The 20,686-nt window shown below is 32.6% G+C and overlaps 1 long non-coding RNA gene across 2 annotated transcripts in view; it reads right to left on the reverse strand.

Annotated features, from left to right (window-relative positions):
• Positions 1-19,407, reverse strand: part of LOC138940687 (uncharacterized) — a 39,001-nt gene extending 19,594 nt beyond the window's left edge. Inside the window, exons 1-3 of one of the 2 annotated variants that reach the window (XR_011448033.1) lie at positions 18,968-19,407; positions 18,599-18,719; positions 17,723-17,864 (exon numbers count right to left, since the gene is read on the reverse strand). This is a non-coding gene — a long non-coding RNA (uncharacterized lncRNA). Of the gene's footprint in view, positions 1-17,464; positions 17,865-18,598; positions 18,720-18,967 lie in introns of those variants that run through there. The other variant, XR_011448032.1, reaches the window with a different exon arrangement.
• Between the last annotated feature and the right edge of the window lie 1,279 nt (positions 19,408-20,686).

Here is a 20,686-nt window from a genome sequence, read left to right on the forward strand (position 1 = left end):
TCGAGTTCAAAAGGATCCGAAGATTTAACGGTTTTACGATCCTAGCGACAGTCCGAGATTGTAAAGATACGATGGATCCAAAGCCTCAGGTATTTAAGGATCTAAAGCTGTGTAACGCGAAGTGATTCGGGGGTAAATCGCTGCAAAGAGCGCCCTTTTATTCATTTCGTTTTTTATACATTGGAATATATCGCAGTAAGTTTGATATGCTTGCTATGTAAATGTTCGAGCGTGTCTAAGAATTTAAAGATCTAAGAGAAGACAATGAAACGAAATGTCGATTCTGCACTTTCAAGAGGCCAACAGCATATATCTCAATATTATATATATATCAATATTTATATGATTGAGCAATTATAGAATTAAATTTAATCTAATTTTTTCAAGTTTCTAAAAAAAAAAAAAAAAAAAAAATTGTTTTAGAAAAAAAAAAAGATTCTCGATTTGCAAAAATAATCCTACATCTTGTGACCGTATTTTAAAGTAAAGCTCTAATTATTATGTACATATATGTATCTTGTGGATTTATGAATCGTATATAATTTCATTGTGTTAAATATACACAATGGAATATTTTTACTAAAATATTAATAAAATCAACACATAAACGTGGCGCGCAAGTCGGCATTCCGACGTAAGAACCAGCGTCTCTATTGTTTGTATTTTCATGTGTATACAGTTCCTTGGAAAACTGAGTCCATAATTTTAATGTTTTTGCATCTCTTCGTATCTTTTTTCTTTCCCTCTCTCTCTCTCTCTCTCTTTCACTTTCTCTACCTTTCTCTGTCTCTCTCTCTCTCTCCACACTCTACGTTCTCTCCGTTCTGTTCCTTTATCATCCAAGAATGGGATGAAAGCTCCGACCGCATGAAAGCGCGCCTTTTTGCCCCGGGAAATAAAAATTACCATGTCAGACATAAACCGCGCTCCCTTTCTCTCGATCTTTTTTTTTTTCACTAACCCTTGCGAATTTTCTTCCATCTCTTCGAACCCCCGCCGTCTCATCACAACCTATTCCTCCACTCTATAAAAGAACAAAACCGCGGACACGCAGAGGCCTGATGCGCTTTATTAGCGTGTGAATCTTCGCTTGGGGGATGCTGAAAGATAGTATCCTTACGTGATTAAGGATTTGTCAGAAATTTATGAGGTTTTGCAGAATTTATATATATATGAGAGTTATCAAAGTAATTCATTATCAAAATATTTTATATCAAAAATAAATTGCGAAAAAGAAGAAATATAACAAAATATTTTTTAAGAAAAGATTTTGCAATATTTGGCAATTAATTTTAAGATCTGTAATTTTTGTACAGATATTTTTCCTTTTAATATTTTCATTTTAATATTCAATTTGGAATAAGCAAAGCTTATTTCTGAATTTGTGAATGCAAAATTAATTGATATTACAGCATGATTTATAGCCGAATTCAATTTTCCAAATACTTTTGCAAGATAAAATTAGTTGTATCTTTTACTTTTATTATCATTTAATTATTCATTTTTCTATTTAATTTTTTGTTTAGAAATACCAAATTAGTGATGTATTTTTCTATCACTGCAAAAACACCATTTGCCTTTTTTCCTGATAGTTGGATTTTATCTTTTTAATGAAGAGTTACGTTGGACATTCGAACTCCTTCAAGAAGGGAATCGAATTTCGACGACGACAGGCGGAGAAATCGGCGGAAGCTTAAAAGCTGTCATTCGCTAGTGCGGTCGCAGCCGAGTGCAAGAAGTGCAACGTCGGCTACGTCTCGCCTCGCATTTACACTGGCGAAAGGAGGATATCCTTTCTCGGTTCGCTAGCAATCGAGTATTCCGAAGGAGTTAAATAATTGCTAACTCCCGTGGAAACTTTCCTACAGGCAGATCGGACACATGAAAGATCGCGGATCAATGACATGGAAAATAGAGGAGGTCAAAAGAATTTCGAAAAGATACGGGAGCATGAGAAAATGAGGGAAAATGAGAAATTGTAAAAATAGAGATCTTTCTGAAATTTAAGATCTTAAAACATGGAAAATTGGATAATCAGAAATGTAACTAAAAATAGAGGAAATATGCAATTTTTTAGAAACTTTTGAGAAAATAATATGAAAATTCAAAGATTGCTAAGTTTCGAGAAAGGAAAAAATGGCTGAAATTAGACTTATATAAAACGAATGTTATATAAAAACATTAGATAGATAAGGAAGGATAACTATATATATATATAAAATTCAATTTTCTCATTTTTTCAAATTTCTTTTACGCTTATATAAACATATATATATATATGTAAGTGTGAGAGAAATTTGAAAAAATGAGAAAATTGAATAATCACAAAGAAGAGAGGTGGAAAGAGATAGATGGTGTCGAGATATCGATCATAGCACGTACGTATACTATTTTATTTGTGCATGTGTGCGTGCGCACACGTGTACAAGCAAAACGCATTTCGATGCCTTAGACAGTCGGACAGTTATTGGTACTTAGAAGAAGAGCATTGGAGAACCATAAACTTTGGCGATCGGAGGTTACGGGTTACGGGGACGGTTTAGAAATTGTACGGGTTCTCGGAAGCGGGAAGGGGATGTCTCCGATCCGCATGCAGGATGCATCTGCATTTAAAGTGGTTGCGCGCTTGCCAGATATTCCGCTGCGAAATCACGTGATGCGTGATTTCTATTGTTTCCTTCCTTCTCTTTCCTTTCGGATCAACGATGTTTCGATATTTCGCTAGACAACATCGGATTCTTGGCTTTTATTGGGATCCAAGATTTTTCCTCGTGGATCGAGGATTTAGATTTCTATTCGTCACGAACATTTCATTGATGCAAATTTATAAGGCTTCTTGAAAAAAGTTCAGGCTTTAAAATTCAGGATTTCCAGAATTTTGAGACAATCTAAAATTCGGAATCTTATATCTTGATCTAACGGAATCCAGCGCTTTAAGATTCAAGATCTCATTCAATCTCAGCGATATTTCAAATCCAAATTCTGAAGAACCAGCGTATTTAAAACTCTTCCTGCGAATAGCGTGTATATACAGATTTAAATATCTCAAATTTTAATAAAGATTAAGATATTGGGGCAGAACAAAAGCATGTAAAATTTTCAATAAATAATTTGTAATTAAGCGTTTTTTCGCTGTTAATGATTTTATTAATAATTTTTGCTGTAGCGTGTGTCATATCTTCATAATATGTAATTTAATTTTATCATCATTAAAATTCAGCGCAAAAATTCTTTTGTTGTAAAATATTTAAACGTTTTAAATATTCAAAAATGTATTCGCAGAATTATACTTGTATACGCTTTTGCTTTAATATACTATAGATAATAATGTGCAATATGTGTGTTTATGATTCTACGATTCAATATTGCATTCTACGATTTAATATTCAAAAGTGGAAATGAAGCGGTTAATATAATTTCGATTTGTATTAAAATCTGATTCAATGGATTCGTTTTTGACTGTGTACGCAGCCTTTTAATTCTGAATAATATATCTCCGATCTATGGACGGGCATGGCCGGTGCAGAGGGCTCGCTCTCGCGAACGGAAAAAGGCGGCCGGCGGCGATTAAGCTCGAGCGCATCGCTCTCGAAACGGGGTATGAAACGAGACCTGGACGTATCGATGCGCTAAAGTACACTGTAGCATACACGCGTGTGTGAATGGGACGAGGGAAAAATTATCATCGTCCTACGAAAACAGAGTCAGCTCGCTCACTTGCTCTCTCGCAGATTCTGCGCGCTCGAGATAACTATGCAAATACGTTGGCTCACATTGAGGGCTGACGACGACAAAACCCAAATTCTGACTCCGACGGTGTTAAAGAGAAAGAGAGAGAGAGAGAGAGAGAGAGAGAATAAAGATAATTCGTAGACTGGAGCTGCGGGAACGCAAGAGCGGAGATTGAAAAAAGGCTTCATCGTGTTTCGCGCGATATTGTATGGAAAGATGATAAGGGAAAAATGTTGAATAAACGATAATGCTTTTGATTAAAATTCATAGTTAATTGCCAATTGTTAATAATATTTTTCTGATTTTAAAATTTATCTTTACAAGCATAAAAATATATATTGTATGTAAAATTGATAATGTGTCTCTCTGGCGTTATCTCTTCAAAAAAGTTATGATCAAATAATTACGTTAAGAACAATTAGAAATTATCATTGTTTTTGATGATAAAGAACTGCTAAAATCTTTTCAAAAAATAGATTTTGGAATATCAATTTAGTAATCATTTTTATTTTCGATCATTCGCAACTTGAGATTCTAAATATTTTCCGATATTTTTATTGGAAAAAGATAAAAGATTAATCTCTCTCTCTCTCTTTTTTTTTTTTTTTTTCAAAAAATTCATTGCTGAATATAAATTTCAGATTTTATTTTTGTTTGCAAAAGAATTAAAGATCATTCATCAGCTTGAATAAAATTAAATAAAACAATATTTTTTTGAAGACTCGTCGCGTTTCGATTTCTCGCACCGCTAGTCCGAGTTTCGATTCTTTGTTTGCGCTAGGAGGACGGGGCGGATGGAGGAAGGTGCACGGAGTGAATTCTGTGTCGCGAAATCGCGGGACCGGCGGATTTTGCGCGCGGGATATGATAAATCGCGCTATAAAATATATCTCGAGGGGGGAGACGGCTCACCCGCGCACCTTGTTGCTCAACCGACGACGCATGGCGTCGCGACGCCAACGCGTTTCCAGATTCGCGCATCATTTGTCAACGGCCAAGCGACACAAAAAATTCAAAGTCCATTCTTTCTTACGTTCCCTCTATCTGCTCGCGATCGTCGATCATTCGTCAACAATGTCGCTGACCGACGCGTACCGGTAGTCTTCGATTCGAGTCCCTTCCTTCTCATCCTTTTATTTTTTTTTTTTTTATTATCGTCAAAGCAGCATTTCTCACGATGATCGAGCGCGCGAAGGATCCACGCTGATTTATACCGCGAATCGAAAGCATTCTGGTTTGTCGGTTCTTAGAGCTTGCCTCGATATTTCCGATCTTTTCCATTTATATGGGATTTAAGGATAAATGAGTGAAGCGTCTATAATGATGTGTATTTCCGCGGTGTCACAATCATTGAAAAATATTCAATTCGAAATTTGCAGTTTTATAGATTTAGTAAGATATGATTTTGTTTCTGGATTATAAAAATATAAAAATGAATGTATTTCTTAATTATGTAATCTTTACGATATTTAAGATTGACTGAGAAAAAAAAAATAATAGTACTAGTCATACGTAAAAAATAAACTTGTACAAATATGTACCTAATTTAAAAAATGATAAAACTGTTTAATTCTGCAAAATTATATACAATATATTGTAAATTGTAATAAAGATTATTAATTTTCGAAATATTTCTAATATTTAAAATTTTGATGTAAATAATTCGCATGCGTATAAAAATGACAAGTGTAGTGAAATAAAAATTTTACTTTTAAAGAAGCTTCTATAAAATAAACCTTTATATAGATAATAATCGATTATTAGTATCATGCTATAAAGCGATATATATATTTACTGAATATATTTTCTTTAAAATTAATATATTTTTTAAGAAAACTTTTCACGCTTCAATTTTTACGAAGTGTTTATAAATTTCACGTCATAATAAATTTACAGAAAATTGAGAAACTCGTATAACGTTGGTTATACGAAGTTATGATTTTAAAGTCGGATATGACTTACAGAAACAGCTCGTAATATAAATTCCATACTTAGAAAGAATCAGATTAACATAGGAAAAATGGATGTTAGCATATAACAGGATATGAATATACGGAATATGAAACTGGGAATGTTTTTGATTTTTAAATATCTCTTTCCGTCTTTTTAAATTTCTTATATTTGTCCGAATTAAAATTACGGATATAAAATTTTATTTTAAAATTAAGTTATGATAAAATATTCTCTCTCTCTCTCTCTCTCTCTCTCTCTCTCTATATATATATATATATATATATATATATATATATATATATATATTATTTATGATTAAAAATATAAAATGAATTGTAGGAAATACGGCAGAATATTTCATACTAAGAAAAATTGAATATAATTGAATAATTTAATATAATTGAAAATAAAATTTTGGCGAATCACCTATCATGTTTTCGAAAATTGGAAACAAAATTAAATTTTTTATCATATCGTAGTTATTAGACCATCGACCAAAAAATTATTAAATTTTTACGCTGTAGTGCAGCTGTATGGAGTACAAGAATTTTCATTACAATAGTAATTAGCGCTTTTCTACATGGAAAAGGATGAGGATCGTGACGCTCAACGTATCGCGCGCGGAAAATTTCGCCGGCCCGTATTTCGGCGTCTAACTTTTTATATGGCGTTTTCGCGCGCGACGAAATGACGTAGTAAATCCTCGTTTCGCGAATTTAGTTCCGGAGCACGAATAATAAAGCGGACGTATCTTCGCTCAGCGTTTTGCCGCTGCCGGCAGGTACGAATGCATTTCGAAAAACTGCTTACGCGCCTTGTGTGCTCCGTGAGAGTTCGCACGCACCGTTTTTCGCGGCGATGACGTCGGCGTCGCGACGCGAAAAATAATATCTCGAGACAAAGAATTGAACGTGAAATTATTATCTATTGTTCTACCCTGGTTCTACATCTGGTTAGAAAAATGTAAATATTATTGAACTACGTCGAAAATCGCATATTTCTTTCATTCTAAATTCTTGCGCTCATATTGTCCAACGAATAGGATGTTAATTTTAATATTTAAGACGTTAATTGCTGCATGTGTATACAATTTGGTACAAAGCCGTATGTATGATTTTGTATACACATGCATACATTTCTTGATATCTATAATATATCCATGTATGTAAATATTCACTTATGTTTATATTATACCGCTTATATAGAGTATATTGTTTTGACGTGACGTGGAATATTAATCCTCTTTTAATAATGATTTTAAGTTTTGTGTTATTTTATAAAGATTGGATTAAAAATAACTATGTTTAGAAACATAAATAAAAAATAATTATCTTTCTTTAATATTTAAACTTTACTTTCATTCCTTCTTAATATGATTTGCCGAGAATGGGAAATATTACAAATATCCGCAAATTTTTATTCAAAATAAAATACATATATGTTTTCTGTAGGAATATTATGCTCGTATCATGGAAAGAATATCTGAAATGTTAGATACCGTTTATATAAAGCATGTTTAATTATATTTATTCGTTTTGTTGCCCGCAGGCAACACGATGTAATAGAAGGTTAGTACATAGAATTCTAATTTAAAAGTTAATTATAAAAATTTTTGATATATTTGATGTGAAAAAGTCAAAAGAAAAAGATTGAAAAAGAAAAAAAAAAAGAAAATTGAATTTACCAAAGAATTTGTACGATAGCGAAGAAAAAATAACTTTTGAAGAAGAGAATTTGCAGAACTCTCTTTGTTCACGCGCGATCGCTTATAGAAACTAAAATTTATTAATCCTTCTGTAGTTTTATTAAGAAAAAAAAAATTCATCAAAGAATTCTGAAGGTAAAACGAAAAATGAAATTATTATATATTATACATATTATTATACATTATACATATATGTAATTGAACTATTATCATCTCGACAAACCAAGCTTTTATGAGCCATAAACTCACTTCAAATTGAAGTGTTAAACACTTCAATACTTAATATGTTTGAAGTACTCGATGTGAGGAGAGACTCTTGGAATTGTTTAGATATATCTTCGTAAGTTGTTAGAGATTTTCGGAATGTATTGAAATTTTTTTTTTCTTAATTATATAATTTGAATCATTTTAGTTCTTTATAAGTCTTAAGAATTCTTTGAATTCTTAATATACATATATGCTACTTGAGTGTTACTTAAAACATAGTCACACGCACAATAGAAAGAAATTTTTTTATGCAATTTATTCTACCCTTCGATATTTTATTAAAAGAAAAATGTGTGTTTAAATTATTGATTTGCAAGTTTTGAGTTTATATTATTAAACTCTTTAAGATGAATAAAAAGTTTCACAAGGAGAAACTCGAATTTCAATAAAGATCAAACATTTTATAACGTGCCATTTGATGAGGGAACGGGAAATCATTTCTTCATGCAACGGTTTCTCCCCTGTATCTTCTTAATTTGACAATAACGAGACGTATAATGTAACAGTATCGGAACAACAAGCTTGTTTATGTTTTGTAACAATTTTTTTCCCCCGCTTTTTGCGTCGGTTCGTACTTCCGCTTTGCCATAGCCCGCGTAGAACCTCTCCTCCTCTGCAACACCCTCCTCTGCGTTTTAAACGGAGGAGGGTTAAATTGAAGGGTGCCTTGGCGAAACAGCGCTAATACCACATTCCATCCTCGAAAAAGAAGCACTCAGACCGTACCAGCTCGTGCCACCTTTCACCCTTTCCGCCCCTTTCTCCTTTTTCACTAACCCCTTCTCTAATATGCAGTAAAGAGACTCACGCTCAAACTTTGGGCAGTAATTAATCCTGGAAATTACTCATTTTCGATGTTGCGCGGGACGAGGTTTTTCCGCTACCGAGAAATACCGCCGACCGAGGCATCAAAATTACCGAATGGTGTCCATTAGTTAATATTTAGATATTTCTTAATAGAATAATATATTCATATATACGTATATACAATAATATATGTATGATAATTAATATTATATTTACTAAATAATTATTATGTCGATAGATTGAATTATACGCTTTATTAATCAACGAATGTACGTAAGAAATCAGAATGATTTGATTAACTAATAATTAATGATTTGGTAAATTTATAATGGTGCAATTATATTACGATTCCCCGGAGACACTTACTACCTAATTTCTTCTACAAACATAAAGATATAATTATAATGTGATTTCCACTCTACGTGATGCATTTCTAATACGCTTATAATACAACTATATTACGATATCATTTAAATATTAATAAATACAATAATTATAACACTATCATAATATAACTAAAATGCAATCACGATATGATCAAAGCGCAATCATATAATTACAAAGTTGTAATTAGCGGATAAATTCATGTCGTTGATTCTAATGCGATTCAATTGTTAAATTCCGTCGTATTCGGTGGAATCGAGTATGTATCGAAATATACGTCACTTGGTATCACAATTAAATACTGATACTGATTTAGCACTAATGCCCAAATGGTAATCATATGACAGCAGTGCCATGAAATTAGAGTACTTATCGATATATCATCGATGGTATCATCAAACATTTTCAGATAATTAAGTAACAAATGAAGAGTCATATAAATCAATATTGATTAAATTTGCAAATTATATACAGGGTGTACAAGTAAGTGACCAAATGAAAGATGAAAGTAGATTGGATTAAACTGAGTCGAAAAGTCCTGAACCATTTTTTTTTATAACGCTTAATAAAGGAGTTATTATTGATTAAGTCTGTCCAATCAGCGCCGACCTTTAGCCGCGCGCTTGGTAGTGTGCGTGAGCGCTCCGTCGCTACGGCGACGTACATTATCAAGCGAGCGGCTCACCGACGTGCGTCCGGCGCTAATAGGCCAGACTTCACTCAATAATAACTCCTTTATTAGGCGTTATATAAAAAAATGGTACAGGACTTTTCTTTTCAGTTTGACCCGATCTACCTTCACCTTTCATTTGGCCACTTACTTGTCGGACACCCAGTATAATAATAAAATTATCAATTGCCAAAACGTACAAAACTGAATTATTCTGAATTTAACGGATGGAAGAATCAGCCATGTGTATTATTTATGCTGTCAAAATTAAATATTTAAAATCTTCGATAAAAGACGTCGCACATAATTAAAATTTATACGTAATTAATATATTTTCATCAAAATAAACAGTATTGATATCATAAATAAAATTTTATATACATAGAGAGAACATTTAATTAATATTATTAAATATAAAATTTTATGATTTTAAGTAGTATAATAGAAATAATGATATAAAATAATACTAATATTGATTTCCATTTATTGTATTGTATTTTTAACGAAAGGTAATAAAATTTCATTTCCATTCAGCTATCGGATTTTGTTTATTGCTTCGACCATGAAATTGGAACGTCCCACGCAGACAGGAAGTGCAACAACGGCGAGGAAGAAACGCATATAGAACGAGATTAATAGCTGTGCGGCACGTTAGCATCGCATCGGGATAATTAACATACCGTATTTACATAGACATTAGACAAACAGTTGATTAGAAAGATATAGGCGGGCGAGCGGTCGCCGTTGGCGTGCTGTTGTAAATACAGCTGGTATTCCAGCAGATAGCCTCCGTGATTCATGGGGGACAGCCGCCACACGCGGCGGATCTATAGATCCACCCTCCGATACCGAGACGTCCCACCTATCCACCCTCCGACAACTTCAACCCACCACCCTTCAGGTGCTGGCGCACGCGAACAGTCCATACGTTTCACCTGGATAAGGCGCGTCCGTAATCTATGGATTACCCCGAAGAAGTTAATGAAGGTACCCCCAATGGGAGCGAAGGGCCGAGTCAGTTACCGAAGGAAGTCGTAATTTTGTCGGAAATTTGGAGAAATTATCGGTCAGGAATTATTAGTCCGGGAATAGAGGAGGAAGGTTTATACTGGAACAAACTTGAGCAGGTTTAAATAGTTCATTGGATCGCGCGATAAAAATTTCCCTGCATTTTTTATTAAAAATGATATATCTGAATTCTTAAACGACATGAGAAATGTTAAAAATTTTATTCTAGTGGAGAATATTTAAATTATTTATATATTCAAATATATCCGAATGTTCAAATATGTCTTCTTTTCCTTTAATTAATATTGACAATTTTATCTTTCTTCTTCTTGACTTTCGACACGAAGTTTTCATATCTTATATCTTGATGACTAAATGAATCAAAAGTCTTGTGAAAGAGAAGAAGAGATAAAGAGTTCTTAATTATTATATGAAATATAAAATTTTGATATTTTTAAACTTGAAATTTGATTCGTCTAAAATTTTTTAAATTGTTTAAGCATTAAGAACTATCGATTTCTCTATACACTCGAACAACCATCACTTTAATTTTCATTTTTGGTATTTGTAGTTTTAGAACAAAAGAGAGAATTTATCGTAATAAAAAAAGAGTAAAAAAAAAAAGAAACATCAAGAGTTATAATTATTATTAACAATTGATAGATAATATCAAATTTATTCAAAATTTTATTGATTTAATTTTTGCAAAATGTTACATACTCGATAAATAACAGCTGAAGTTAGAAACGCCGCGATATTACTTTCCGATATCGCCAATAAGTAGACTTAGAGGCAAAACGACAGCTGAAATATTTATGTAATAAACATACGCACGGACAAAATGCGACATAGTGGCGGCGCATTATGCGGTTATATACGCGCAGCGATTACTCGACGTAAGACACAAATCCGATACTCCATCATAGTGCAATGCACGCTTGTTCATGGATCCATAAAGGAACGTCGCGATCACGTAAACGATGAAAACTGAGATGTACGTGCCGTCAGCGACGAACAGTGGATTTTTCAGCTTCTCATCGATATATATATATATATATATATATATATGCGTGCGTGTGTGTATGTGTTGCAAATGCAAAAATATACTATTTGTGGTTTATTAAAAATTAAATAATAAGTAATAAATTTTAAATTTATAATAAAATAATTTTAAAATTTTATATAATTACGTTCAAATATAATTATTAAAAAATATTGCATATTTCTTTTTATTGCAAATTAATCATTCTTCGATGTAATATTTTTCGGGAAAGGTCGCTTAACGAGCAATATGTACGATATACAAAATATCAATAGCGCCGCTAGCAACAAAAGTCGCTTGTTTTTTCGATGCCGGATACAGTTAATATCCATCGTGTTGTATTCGCACTATGTCGTCTACGTGATTTGTATAAACAATTGAATCGTTTGTTTTGAAAGAGACTTCAGTAATATTTTTTGCCAAATTGAGTTAACAACGATTTTTGATATAGATCTCCTCTGTACATTGTATTTATAAAAACGCAATTTGTTTTGTTGCAAAAATGCAGGTAACTTTAGTAAGTAACATTAGTAAATACAATAATAAATACATATCTTTTTTTGTTGGATATTATATCTTAACGTAAAAAAAAATCTCTTTTTTTCTACTTTTTCCTCTCTCTTTCTTTTCTCTAAACTTTAGCGGTTAATGTTGGAAATTTGTTAAAAAGTTAGAAAATAAAAAGGCTTGAAACTTGAGTTATATTGTTTTGCAAAAATATTTGGTAGAAGATGACAAGCTTTTTTTTATCAGAACAATACATAAAAAGAGCCAATAAAATTGTTTGGCAAGTACGTAACGCGCACACACTATATTCACATTCAAAATTATTTTTCTTGCAAAGTATACACAACGAGTAAAAAAATTCTACGTTTTTTAGCCTATATTTCTTCTACAAGCAATTATTTCTTCATATATAGTACTATAATTTACTGAACACCCTGTACAAGTCACGCTATTCTGTTATATTTTGATAGATGTGTAATTAAGTCCCATACTGAATCATAAGTGGTAGATCGGTCATAAAACATTGGGGAACCTTGAGGGTTCCCTCCGTCACGAGTGATGGGTTAACCACAAGTACAGCATCTATATATGTATACCAAGCAGACCCAACTGCCATATTATTATGCGAAAGCTGCTTATTTGTACAAGATCGTGAATTTTTTATATCGATCACAGATTACATAGCGTTATCTATGTATTTACTTTACGCTAATTGTAAGTGTTGAGACGGGCTATTTTTTTAAAATTTCACTAGCTCTCTCTCTCTCTCTCTAATATAAATTAGAAAGTAAATTTGGTAGAGTAAATTTTGTTCAAAAATGTTCCGTTAAAAAATAAAAACTGCGTTGATAACTTTAATCGACTTTGACAATCGAATCGAATATTTGTTCTGTCCATTGCTTTAGTCCCAAGACAGTTATTATTCGGGAGCTCTCGGTACTTCGAGAAATGACTCTGCAATGCGTAAATGAGGGAATACCTAAAGGGTCCTCTGAGAGTTTTTTAACGGGAGCGCGAAAAAGAGAGATAGGATTAAAGGACATTTGAATGGCGATTGCATAATATAGATGTATCGCTTTTAAATGTTATCAATTTTGTTAATTTCAATTATTTAGTATCTTTAACAAACTCCAATATATTCTCTGATATAAACAATCTACGAGAACTATCATGAAAGGAAAAAAAAAAAAAAAAAATCCGCTTATTAATATGTATAGATATTTATTTTACATAAAATTATATTATTTTATTGATGCGTGTCTTCTTTGTCTTTAAAATTTAATTCGGGAATTCACTCTTTTCTCTCGCTTCTTAATCTTTATTATTAGATAATTTTACAACGATAATCATCTATAAAATTACTGCGTACTTTCATGACCATTAATCTTTTTTGCCCGAGAAAGGATATCCGCGTTATCGATACCTACGTACGGCGCGTAATTATCTTAACGCGCGATAATTTCGAGATTTTTCAGAAAAATTTCGAGCGCGGTAAAGCGAGCGCAGCCAGTGCTCGCAAGCGTCGGCTCGATTATCGCAACTAGGGCGTCGCGACGCGGACAATAAATAATGCGACGCTAATAAACCCGGCCGCGTACACGGCGCGCACGATGCAATTTCACGTGGGAATGCGCTCCTCTTTTTTTCCGCGCGAGGCGACGTCGCGCGGTGCGCTGCACCGCGTCGCGGCGCGGCACGGCGCGGCGCATTGCTCGTTGTTGCATGAAACTGTGTTGAGCGGAAAAGCGACGCCGACTTATGCAAACGACGCGCTTAACGAACACTATGAAAGTAATACAACACCGTGTGAGAAGCCGATCATTGGATTTTTATTACATTATTTAAATACTCCATTCTCGTCTCTTTCTCTCGCGAAAATTAGAACGAAAAAATTCTCCCTGTAAAGTTTTAAGTTTAATTACGATTCGCACAGTTGTTTCCTTTTTACCTAATTCAATTTGTTTCTTTATTTTGCATTCACTTTGCCTCGATATTTTTTTATCTAATCTCTCTTATAAATTTTTTCTTTATTAATGTTCAGTTCTTTTTTTTTTTTTTTTTTTTTTTTTACATAAGAATATTATATAATCGACACAATAGATTATACATATATATTTGTTCAAAATTATTTATAATTATTCCCTAAAATTTATACATTTCACCAAGAATTTTATAAAATTTTTTTCACTAGAAGTAAAATTAATATTTTGTAATTGAATAATATTTTTTAATGAAATATATTTCGCGAATAAAATGCCGTTATCAAATGCTGGATCAATAAACTATCCAAATATTTAAAATATCGCGACAATTAAAATATTGTATAAAAAGTCCACGATTTTGCGGAACAGTTCACCCTTATCGTTTTTTCATTATTATCTCGTAAAAAGAAAAAAAAACCAGCATTTTTGTTCGCGTTTATTTTCCGAGAAGCGAAATACTTTAAATTTACAGTGAAATTTAATAACTCGCCGAACGCAGAGGGAATTTATATTTTTGTTAATTAATGCGCGGCTCACATATCTAACTAGCGTTATTTCTGTTTTTCTTTGAGAGTTAAAAATTAAATGTTCACAAGCATTAAAAGGTGAAATATTTTTATCTAATTATCAGGTATATTCAGATATCAAAGGATTGATGAATACGACAAAATTCGACAATATCATTGTCAATTGCATCACATAAATAAATATCGCGTCTTGTCTAATTCTATCGTGAATTTTCGATGATTGATGATACCGCGCGAGTATGCTAAGCTAAACTATCAGAATGGCTGCTGGGTTAATCGATAACAGTATTTATTTACAGACAATTGTATTTAACTGTCGTATATCATTGTTGCCCAGTTATCCCTGCTTGCAACTACGTTATTTATTGGCGATATCACGGAACTTTTGAATGTGTAATACTGAATGTTGACATCACTAAAAGTTTTAGCGATTATCAGTAAAAAGGGAGAGCAACGGTCCATAAAAATATAGATATAAAAAATGTCACATGTTCATTGAAATTTATTTTTGATAGTAACTATAATTCTGATATGAATCGAGTACACTATAATTCTTGGATTAATTTCGAACGGTCTTTAGGTCGGTAGGACTTTGATTTGAAATTTAGTTGTTAACTCTTTCGCTCCCACTGTAAACTGCAGTTTATGTCTGCTTCACGATTTATTCCCGCTGCGAGAAGATCATTGTGAGCCTTTATTGCCCATTGTGAAGAATAGTTTGCAGATGCCAGTAATACTTCCTGCTGTTACATGGTTCTCAAATATACTTGCGCAAACACGTGCCAGAGTACCTCATGTCATAATGTGCTAATGTAACGTGGAGTTATTTATATTGTATAAAATGTGAGTTATGTGCATATCAAGTTTAATCAAATAAATTAAAATTCTGTAAAAATAAAGTCTATTTCAAATTAAACGAAGGAATAGATTTATCGAGTCATTTTATCCATGATTGATTTTTTCTTAATAAAAATTTCTTTCGAGACAAAACCTATCGCATTTTTTTCAATTTATATATATATATTATAACATATCGTTACGCGGGCGTACGATTAAGATTTTTTTTACATTAAGATTATCAGATCATAAGATTATTAGGATCACGTTAAAGTTAAATAAATATTAGATATGATATTGTATATTTTTTAATTATATCTTCTCGATATTTATGAGATAAATTTATCAAATTTGTTAATATGTAACGTTATATAACATATTTATACACGCGCACCCACGACAATATGTATATCACATTTTTGTTGTAAGAATATTGACTTGCCATCTGTCAATATACGTGACAATGTGATACTTGCATCAGTATGCATCGTAACACGGCTTTGGGTCGCAGTCTCACGAATGCTCGAAGATTTTTAGAACAACGTAAAAACCTTCATGCTTTCGTCTCTCAGAGCCTCCTCGGATTCTCTCCGTCTTCTCTTTCTCTCTCTTTTTCTCTCGTGAGAATTACGAAATCCCCTAACACGTCGCGAATAATGCACACCGGTGCATCCGGGATGATGCGGATACGCGAACGCATGCATGCGTGAATACGTGCGTACGTTTCATGTCTCGTCGCTCGTTCGCGCGCGATCGAATTTACTCGCTCGCGCAACACGTCTACGCGCGCGTCGGCTCGCTGAAATTTAATTTGTCTCGACACAAAACTGGTTCCGTCTCCATTTTCTATGCTCTTTCTGAAATACACAGTCTGATGCGAGGATAAGCCAGAAATCGAAGCAAAAAGCGAAAATCGCGAAAAATAAGAAATAAAATCAGAGACGTATCTCGTACGAGATATCGAATTTTTTTTTGTTTACAAAATCAAATCTTGACTATTTGGAAGAAACGAATAATAATTAATTGGCGAATTATCAAATTTGTATTCGGTAAGTAAAAGCGGCTGGCGTTGGCAAGAACAATCGGTATTTTCAAAATAAATTTTTGCAAAGTTATTTCCTTCTTCCTTTATCAATTTTATCTTTTTAACAAAGTATGTTCTCGCAGCTGTGTTCGCATATAATGTTTTCTCGTTTCTAAAATATGCTATCAGAGCTTGCCTGTTAAATTTAGAATACTGTTTGTACAATTTTATATTTTATGATATATTTATTATGTGTGTGTGTGTGTGTGTGTGTGTGTGTGTTTGCGCGCACACGTTAATACAAAAGTCCATGCATTTGTAACTGCGTAAATCTTAAATCTTTCAAAATAGACAGTCGATCGCTGCTCACGTAAGTTCATAAATCGAAAACGGACGGTATCGCTTTGTTTCTAGCCAAATATTTAAATATTTCATCTTTCCGTCCTTAAATAAAATAGCAACGTTGTTACTATCGGCTTTTGCACGTATTGAGAGGCTCTGTGACCGAAACGAAAATGCTCGACTAGAGTATTCAATTCATGAGAAAAAGTACAGATATTTATTTATTAGCAGCGTACGATATCGATCGTGTGTTTGTTAACTAAAAATAAAATATCTAAAAATTAGTACGCATGCTATATAATATAAATGCATAGATCTAATATATATATATGCTATATTTTAAATACTGATTCGTTAATTATTTTAAAATCTTTTCTTTTTAGCAAAAAACATTGAAAAACATCAAAGATTGTACACATAATGCGTAAAATATATCGTGGACATGATGAAAAGATGTTTAATAATAATATTTATTATAATAACAAAATTTTATACTGTGTATTATATTTGTATTTTTCCCGGAAAAATCTTTTTAGATCTTTCTTCCACTAATAACGAATAAAATTTGTTGTATTAAGTATGATTTTTTTCCACTATATCAAACTATGAAAATTCGATAATATATGATTATAAAATTCGTAGATATTTTAAAATTAATCATTAAAAATTATTGCATTTTCAATTAGAACTTTCATAATAAAGAATAAAAACAGCAATGAAGTATCGCAAGGCAGGGGAGGGGAGGAAAAAATGTCGATGTGTCTAAAGTATCCATACACTTTCTGCATCTCTATGCTCGATGTCTTTATCCATAGATCTCTATGCATACGCTTGATCGAAGGATGCAACCAAGAGTATGGCATCCTTGGATGCATTCTCGCGGAGGCTAATGTACGAACATTCGTGCATTCGTTCTCCGTTTTATTTATTCGTACTTTTATTTCTGAGATAAACTCTCCTCTTGCCTTCCATCCATGACGTCTTCCTTCCAGCAGATTTCCGTCTTATTGTGTCGCCTAGCGTTTCTCTGATAACGCTCGTGAAAGCAACGTCGAAGGAAGACGCGCGTTGGCATTTCTGTTTGAGAGATTCCGTTAAAGAATAAGTGTAATAATAATAATAAAAGTGAAAAAAAAGAGAGAAAAATAAAAACAACAATAATGAAGATAAATAAAACGGATAGCAATTTAATATTTATAATAATAAAAATAAATTTAAAGTATCTTCTAAAGTGTAAAACAAGGAAATTGATATCTACATATACTTCCGCTTTAAACAAATGAATGGTTGAATGCAATTTTGCAATGACAAATAATCGATTTTGTACTATAACTGTTTTTAGAAAGGAAGAAACTCAAAAATAAAATTTTATTTACATATTTAAGTATTCAAAAATTATCCCTGTATTATGTGATGTATATTAAATAAAAAAAAAAATATATATATATATTAGATTTTGCATATCAAAAATATGTCATTGCATAAAATTGATATCCACATATAGTTCTGTTTTAAACGGATGAATAGTTGAATGTAATTTTGCATGTACAATAATATATAATCAATTCTTTTTTTTTACAGTTGTTTTAGACAGAAAAGCGTCAAAGATTGAAATTTATTTAAATGTTTAAGTGTCAAGATATTATCGCTATGTGTGAATTAAGTTCTATATAAAATTTTTGAATATAATATATTAGATTTTGCATATTTTATGTCATTGCATATCAATGATAGATTTCATTGTGAAAACGCACGAATGTTCGTCCTGTATATAATATAGATCCAAATATCTCTCTTGATATAACACTGACCTTAATTAACACCATGCGAAGATCTCTCGATCTATTCGATGATTTGAGCTGAGATTTCGAAAAACGACATTCCTCGGGAGCATTGGATTCGCGATACGTTCCGATATGCAGATTTATACCCCTGAGTACAAAATACCGCGATTAATTACAATTGCATTCAGCACACTTCTGATACTCGTATCCGCGATTTATTTACGACAAGTAGCGATCACGAGAAAAACGCATATAACAGATTTTGCGACCCGATATATATATATATATATATTTACATTTTCGATATTAATTTACGCATATACGATGACGCGTAAAAATTACAAAAATACGGATATATATCGTACGTCAAGTACATAATATGTATAAAAAGCGTACGTGACAATAACGATGGCACTGATCCCGGACTTGTACGACAAGGTCAAACTCTGCTCAACAGTTGCGTCCGCGCGTTATTAAGTTAGGTTATAGGTTATAAAATATACTGTGTATAATTACGATTCGACACCATCACCACATACGTGTAATTATACGCGTGTGATATATGTAATTCGATACTTTCGACATTAATTCACACATATACCGATATTTGGCGAATAAAATCATGACGATGATGATGAAATATACTTATCGCCGCCGGATTATTTCGACATTCATTATCAAAATCTAACACTCCCGATGTCCGATTGGACACTACGCATTGATATTATTTAACACTTTGCGATAACGATACGATGTTTAAATCGGCACTTCAATATGTACCCAGGGCTTGCCCTTTTTACGACGAAAGTCCGCGGATGGCGCGAAAACGTCCTCCACTCGACGGCGTCGCGAAGACTAATGACGTTAGCGCCAATTTTCTTGCGGTTTGAAGTTGCACCCATTTGATCGAGTATTCTTCGAAATATTAGAGAGTATCGCGCGCTGGATTTGCATCAATTAATCCGATACAAAGATCGTTCGATACTCGCTTTTTCTCTACAACGTTAATTCGTGGATACAAACTCCCTTTGATTTGTAAATGTTATGCGAACCGTAAGATGATTAATACGGTGGTGATTTTCGCCGTATTCTTACGCCATAGATTAGTTCTACGTCACTAGAAGTGCACTCCACTTGCAAAATATTTCGAAGCGTTTGATTGGCCAATCAGGATAAGGACATTTCGATTTATTTTTTCCTGATTGGTCAATCAAACGTTTCCAAATATTAGAGCATAAAGACAAATAAAGTATAATTTAGTATCAAAAAGAGAGAGAGAGAGAGAGAGAGAGAGAGAGAGAGAGAGAGAGAGAGAGAGAGAGAAAATAAAGACACCTTTACTTTTCTCGAGAAATTTGGTTGATGAAAGAGAATTATGTATGATGTAACTATGTATTGCGTATGTCGTGTAATATGGAGAGAATACGCCTAATAAAATATCATGCGATCACATAAAGCGTTAATTAGTATCGATATTTAATTGAGCAGGGAGTATTAATATTGCCCATCGATTGTTGAAATATTTGATTTCACGATAAGTAAACTTTAGCTATTATATTATCACATCATGTTGTCATGTTATTCTCGATATTATTACGTTAATCTCGATTTTATTAATTATTATATATCAAATTTATCTCTTAGTTCTTAATCGATTACAATATTGTCGTATATTTTAAATGATTATATAACGTTACGTACAATATTTCCCGAAACACTTTTCATCTGCGAGTCTTCCGATGAGTCACGAGGAATTATTTCTACAATTTTTCAAAAAATTCGTTGTTTTATAGAAAATATAAATTATTATATTAATTATTATTAATTATTGTAAATTACAGATTGTGCCGCGTGAAATGGTGATACTGTATATATTATACGAATAGATGTAATTCCATTTGACATTGTACAAATATTTCGTAGCGTTCGCTTGATTAATCAGGACAAGGAAATTGTTTGCTCTCTACGTCCTGATTGGTCAATTAACGCTTTGGAACATTTGTAACGTCAAGCTAGGAGTGCATTACTATATGGTATGTAAAAGTAACATACGTAAATGGTAATATAACATTTCGCGTACCATATGACATACGATATTTATTTAATGATTTTAAA

Source organism: Polyergus mexicanus, unplaced genomic scaffold, assembly GCF_030449975.1.
Source record: "Polyergus mexicanus isolate NDT 795.1 unplaced genomic scaffold, iyPolMexi1.0 SCAF_2, whole genome shotgun sequence".
In the NCBI taxonomy this organism is placed as follows: domain Eukaryota; kingdom Metazoa; phylum Arthropoda; class Insecta; order Hymenoptera; family Formicidae; genus Polyergus; species Polyergus mexicanus.